This window comes from Miscanthus floridulus, chromosome 16 (genome assembly GCF_019320115.1).
Source record: "Miscanthus floridulus cultivar M001 chromosome 16, ASM1932011v1, whole genome shotgun sequence".
In the NCBI taxonomy this organism is placed as follows: domain Eukaryota; kingdom Viridiplantae; phylum Streptophyta; class Magnoliopsida; order Poales; family Poaceae; genus Miscanthus; species Miscanthus floridulus.
Window position 1 is genome coordinate 107,742,286 of NC_089595.1, and position 6,872 is coordinate 107,749,157.

General features: G+C 46.6%; 1 long non-coding RNA gene across 1 annotated transcript; it reads right to left on the reverse strand.

Annotated features, from left to right (window-relative positions):
* Positions 1 to 4,923: 4,923 nt before the first annotated feature.
* On the reverse strand, positions 4,924 to 5,629 carry LOC136511666 (uncharacterized). Its single transcript, XR_010772794.1, has 3 exons — positions 5,507 to 5,629; positions 5,294 to 5,366; positions 4,924 to 5,179 (listed from the first exon to the last, which is right to left on the reverse strand). It is a non-coding gene; the product is annotated as an uncharacterized lncRNA (long non-coding RNA).
* Between the last annotated feature and the right edge of the window lie 1,243 nt (positions 5,630 to 6,872).

The window sequence follows — 6,872 nt, forward strand, 5'->3', positions numbered from 1 at the left end:
GGAGGCATGTTGCTGCGTACAGGGCGGAGAGGGAGAAGAAGCTTGAGCGTGTGCGCCGAGCGAAGGCAGCGATGGAGGAGAATCCCGATGCCGAGAGGAAGGAAAAGTGGCCTCGTTGCACTCAGTAGGTATTTGGTTCATTCACGAGCGATGTCGTGTAGCCCTGGACTTTTTTTACTATGTTGTAATGCACTCTGCTTTTATTTCAGATGAACTTATTCCCTGGACTTTTTTTATTATGTTGTAATGCACTATGATTTTATTTCAGATGGTCTTATGCCCTGTACTTCGTTAACTATCCTAAGACTGTAGTGGTACTGTTTGTATCACTGAAAAGACTACTTGTGTTGTTGCAGTCACTAAAAGGGCTACAGGTACTGTTGCAGTCACTGAAAGGGCTACAAGTCTATTTGAAAACTCACTGAAAAGCCTAGATTCGTTTACTGTTGTATCCGTATACGCAATGAATTAATATCAGAGTGATGTACTACATTTAGATGAAGTGACAAAACATAGGTGTAGCCTTTTCAGATGAAATGACCAGTCATGGTTGTAGGCTTTTCAGATGAAGCATCTAGCCTTTGCAGATTCAATAAATGAGTACGCACACATGTTTTTTGTCAAGTAGCATTCATGGTGAACCTGCCTTCATCTCTATATATAGTGCTCCATGTCTTGCTCCACATCCACACAACTTGTTTTCTGGTTTAGTTTTAGCAAATGTCGAGTGGAGGTTCCTCGAGTGGAAAGGGTTTCGGTAGAGGGAGAGGAAAGGGGGTGAGGAAGGGACCTCCGATTGTGTGGGAGGGTTCTCTGGGTCCTGATTCTTTTGAAGAACCAATAGAGGAATTTCCTTTGGAGAGAAAGAGTGACTTCACCCATGAGAGACCTCTTAGATCATACGAGAAGCGCATTGAAGATTGGCCAAAATGCCACCACGGTTTGGATTGCGTTGTGCAGATGTACAACGACTGTGACGGTGGAGGCCGTCGTTTCTTCAGATGCCTGTGAGGATTTGTATTGCCTTTGAACTCTCTCCTTTTTTAGATTTGCATTTGGTTTCTAGTAGTACTTATTGGTAGATGGGTTTTTAGGATTCAAGCTGTCCAGATAACTGTGGCTTCACTAGATGGGTCGACCCTCCTCCTATCTATCCCCATCAACAGTACATCACATATCTACAGGGACGCATCTTTGACCTAGAGTATGGCCCTGGAAGTGGTAACAGGGACAAGTCGAACGACGACAACAGCAATGATGCAGAGGAGGCACTATGCAATAATCCGTACTGTGAGTGCCCGTACCATAAGAAGGACGGACCTCCTTCTCCACCGCCACCGCCACCACCACCGCCTCCGTCAACTAGAGGATACTATGGGGAAGGCGCAACTCAGTTAAATATGTGGGAGCATTATTAGGACCAACATTTGTTAGTCAATCCGAATGTGGAATGCTTGTATGAGTTGTTCTTTTCAATCTCGTAAGGCATGCTAGGTTTAGTTTGCAACATGCCCTTGTTAGTTTTTATGTGAGTGTGTACCCTTTGCAATGTCTGTATCACTTGTTTCTTTCAATCCCCTAAGGCATGCTAGGTTTAGTTTGCGACATGCCATTTGTTACTTTTGATGTGAGTGTAATCGTTGTGCCTCCGCTATTTCATAAATTGCAGTTTACCTACCTCTAAGTTTCATGTACTATGGTTGATTCCCAAACTGAAAAAAAGATTTGAGTCTCTCTAAAAATAGGGGATTGAAATCGAACCAACAATCGGTTTTTCCTGCAGGAACAAACATACAAACATAAATATAACTTGTCTACTCTTATTAGTATAACTCGTGTTAGTCGAAGAGGAATCGTTGAGAAAGATTTTTCATTTGAATCATGCAAATAGGATCGCAACATATACCAAATGGTTTGGGTTTTGTTGGGCTGAGGCTCGGCGTTGAGTCGGCCCACGCCGACCCTAGGGTTTGGCTCGACCGTGTGTGAGGTGTGCTGAGGCTTGGCGTTGAGTCGTCCCACGCCGACCCTAGGGTTTGGCTCGGCCGTTTGCGAGTTGGGCTGAGGCTCGGCATCGAGTCGGCCCACGCCAACCCTAGGGTTTGGCAATGGCCGTGGCCCGGTTTGGGCCGAACCTCGGCGTTTAGTCGTAACACGCCGAGGTTCATGGCTCGGCGTCAATTTACCCCACGCCGAGCTTGGGCACCTCGGCGCTTCGATGCAAGGGTTTCCAGTATGTACCAGGGGTCGGCGTGAAATGACTAAACGCCAAGGTTGGGCACCTCGGCGCTTCGGTGAATTATTTTCCAGTATGTACCAGGGGTCGGCGTCAAATGACTAAACGCCGAGCCCCTGGGTTCACCAAAATATACCATCTCTTCTTTGATTTGCTTCACTATTTCCCACTACTCTAATCAGCCGACGATGACCTTGTGCCAACAACAGACCTGAGCTCGCTAGCTCCTCGACTCTCCTAAGCCGCTTCATCCCCTTTGCGTGCTTGCCATGTCACCGTGGATCCAACAGAGGTTGATCGTAACATGGAGGATGGGGATGATGACACCCCTTCTTCCTTGTGAGTTGCGACGGAGGCCCTTAATAGCTGGAAACATGAAACATGGCGACGTTCCACACATTCACATAACACATGACCACACCGACAGACACATTCATTCAACATCCGTACATACATAAGGTCCAACACATTAAGCATCCAACATAGTCCAACACATTCAACATCCAACATAGTCCATACATATGCTTCATCAATCAACAAACATAGTCCAAACATAGTACAAGGTTCAATGCATACATAGTTCATGCACAAAATAAAGCATATGAAGTCTTTGGATCTTTTATCGCTCCTTGTACCTTAACGTGGACGGCGAGCGTAACGCTTTCCTCTCCCAAACGGATAGGTACCTGGAGTGTACCTGTCCACTGGTCTGAGCGTCCTATGTGGACGTCCAGAACCGAAGGGGCCTTGAGTTCCTTGGGGTGCATCTCCAAGCTGGGACATGCCAATCTCATCATACTCATGATCATAGTACTCTCCCTGTCCTTCATCATCTTCATCATCATAATGACCATGTCCTTGACCACCCTCTGCAGTAGTTGCTGCACCATGTGAAGAAGTCCTGCCACCATGTGCACCATGTGAAGATGAAGTCCCTCCAACATGTGCAGTAGAAGGTCCAGCACCAAGCTGTTGTGGGACTGCCACATCTGGGGAACGTCTACATCCAAGGCGTGCAGCTACCTTTCGTAGGCGATGCATGGCACGCTGCATTTTGAAAGCACTATTAGTAAGTGGGGTTGGTCGCAAAACTATATAAAGATGTAACATCAACTGAATGAGAGAAGACTACCTGAATGTGCTATCGTAACATGGAGGCCTCATCAGGATCGCCCACAGGAATCATCAATGCCCTTCCTTGGTCGGCCACTGTCCTCATTATCTCCATGCTCTATGCAACAAAAACAATAATTTAAGTCTCTATTATAGTAAAGACCTCAGAGATTGAAATAGTTGTATCACTTACAGCTCTGGCTAACGCAGGGGCGATCTCAACTTGCCTCCCTTCTTAGGTAGCTTGGTCATATGGGTTGTTGCCCTCATCCTCGCTCGCAATGTCAGCAATGTCTTGCTCCGTCCAAGCGGGCCTCAATTGAAGCCTTGTTCGTTGACCAAACCAAACAAGGTAATCATGGAATGCCTTGTCACGATGGACGGCGTGGATGCCCATGTTGTTCTGCTCCATCAACATCCACTCATCAATGTAGCGCTGGTGCTCCAGCTACCAGTTGGTGATCTTCTTATTTTTTTGTCTGTTGAACCTGCAAATTTTACACCAAATCGGCAATATGAAGGCCTACTCAATGATTCTTTCATGTGAAACGAACAAAATATTGTATGTTACGTACTTGTGGAGCTGCCAACCGGTGGAGAAATCATCGGGCGGAGAAGGCTGCAGCCTACCAAACTACCGTGCTACACGGTGAGGGAGATGGTACTCCACTGCATAGAAACAAATAAGGGGGGTCCTCATCGTCCAGATGTCCTCGTCTGCCATGCACAAGGCGCTCAAGTTGAGATCCGTTACTTGCCTCCGCCGATATGGGCTCCATTGAACCTGTAAACAACGTCGTCATCAACTAGTCGACGCTCAATTTGTGCACATATCCTCGATTAGGGCAAAAGGGTGGGAAACTTACATGCTGTGGCAAAAGGGTGTCCAGCTTGTTGGTGAAGCTGATGTACGCGTGGCGTGACACGTGGTATGTTCCGTGGGCTCGCTCGTAGAGGTGTGCCACGGTAGGGGCGACAACTGCGTCTCCTTGAGGAAACCAAGGTTGTGGGGGATCAAGCTGATGCGGTCTCCCAACTGGAAGCCTCTCCCACATCCAAATCTGCAAAAAAAGAGTGCAAACATGAATGTTAATCACTTTTGTTAAGAAAAAACATTGAATTGTAGTGGTAACTTGTACAACTTTGCTTTATTACCTGCAACAGTGTGATGCACCCTGACATTGTAGTGTGCGCGCCTCTAGGACGGTGGCAAGCCTCGTAAAGCTGACGGTACAGGAAGGCAAGTATAGCCGAGCCCCAACTCCTATTGCCGGCATCCTCCCAGTTCAAAAGGCACGGGATGTACATCCAGGACGCCGTGTCTCCAGTGCCGTCAGGGAAGAGAACCGTACCTAACATGTGGAGGACATAGGCCCGACAGTAGTATGTCACGGTCTCGGCGTCTACGTTGGGTGGGCACTCCCGAAACTGCTGACGAAGCCACCTTAGGGACACCCCACTGCTGCGCCGTTTCTTGCTAGCCTCAACTGCCGCTAGGGGCCGTCCCAAGAAGTGCTCAACCCGCTGCTGCCATCCTTCAGACTCCGTGTCTCCTATCACTAGGAATCCTCGGATTTTGACTCTAAGGATCATGGCAACGTCCTCGAGAGTGACCGTCATCTCCCCGCATGGTAGGTGAAAGCTGTGTGTCTCCGGACGCCACCGATCTATCAACGCCGTCAGCGCCGCTAGGTTGAAAGGTGGCGTGCCTCGACGACAAACACGAGCAACGGTAGCAAGGTTCGCCAGCTTCAGGAGGGGCGTGTACCTCTCGTCATAGACCATGGTCGTAGAGGCCTCATGTGTCATTGGCCTCAGCACATTCAAAACCTGCAAAAAAAGACAAGCATGAAAAAGTATTAGTTCATGTCACTTTATAAAGAGCATGGACTATAGAGCAAAACATGAACAATGCAATGTTTTCATACGAATTGTTGAATATACCTCTCCGTTCTCGATCCTCCGAGCCCGGTGGTGCTCATCGAACCTTGGATCAAGAAGGGGGAACCGATCCATCCTGCAACATAAGCAATGCCAAACCATTAGTATAAGTTAAAGCATGTGTATGTGGTACGAAGTAACATAAAAATAAAAAAAACAAAAGTAAACCAATGTACCATTACACAAAGCAATTCTAGTAGCTAGCTTGATGGATACCTGTTGTCTAAGTAGTTCAGGACATTTTCTCTTATTGTGGCCCGGCTTATGGCAACCAGAGCAACGGCTCTTTTGGGTGTCCTCTACAAAATGTCTCCCAACCTTACTCGTGGTTGATCTACCTTTCGTGGCTCGGTCCATGTCCATCCTAAACCGCTTCCGCCGCCTAGGTCCTCTACTCTTCGAGAGTAAACCAAGATCAGCCACATACTTGGGGCCATCATAAGTAGGTGAAAGTGCATCTAGCCCTTTAGTGGGTTTTGGATGATTGAATGACAACGTGATTAAAGGACTAACCCATTTGCTAAGTGTGAACAGGTAATAGGTTATCTCACAGGTACTTAATGAAAGCCAAAATGATGTGTTGTTGTATAAACAATCTAGTTCAAGCACAAGACAACAATGCAAATGGAATTCATGTGAAGGCTTATTTCTTGTGGGATTTCCATATACTATGTGAAAGCAAGCTCATGATTATTAGTTAATGAGACATGAGGGATTGCATATGGAATGGTCTCATATTTGAAGCTTGCTAAATTAAAATGAAAAAAAGATAACAATACATATGAATGGATGATTCAACACAAGATGTGACTTGATGGCTTGAGATGGTGAAGATAGCAAGGAAAGGCTTCGAGGTACTAAGCAAGGGTGAAGGGCAAGCGACGGCTTGGCGGCCGAAGAACCTAGCTAGGGTGAAGAAGAAAGTACTTGCATTTAGTTGAGGTACTAATCAAGCTAAGATGGTCATATTGATGTGAAGGATCAAATCTATAATGAAGTATTTGATGGAAGTGACTTGATACATTTGGGATTATTCAAACTTGATGAATGGAATCAAGTCACATGCTCAAGATGGCTATGCTCAAGTGAAAAGATCAACATCAACATTTTAGCACCCTTACTTGATGAAGATTGGAAGGGACGGCATCAATTCAAAAGAAATCAACTCAAGTGGTATAAATTCATTTTTCCTTTGATCTTGAGTTTAATAGGTATGCCGTACTATTAAGAGGGATGCATCATGTTGATAGATAATGTTTCATAAGTGCTCAAGCCAACCCATGTGAGGTTTGATTATTTGAGCGACAAAAGTGCTAACTGATTTCTTGCTGGTCTGGCAATACCGGACGTGTCCGGTATTCATACCGGACGTGTCCGGTATTCATACCGGACGTGTCCGGTATTTGTCCAGCAGCTGTAAAATTGTCGTTCTCGGGTTGGTTCGTCGGGAGTTCCGACGTAGGTCGGGAGTTCCGACGGTCGGGAGTCCCGGCATGGGTCGGGAGTTCCGACGTCTCGCACTTCAAGAGTCTTGGAGGTTTCACTGTCCTGGTCATACCGAACGTGTCCGGTATTCCTGCCG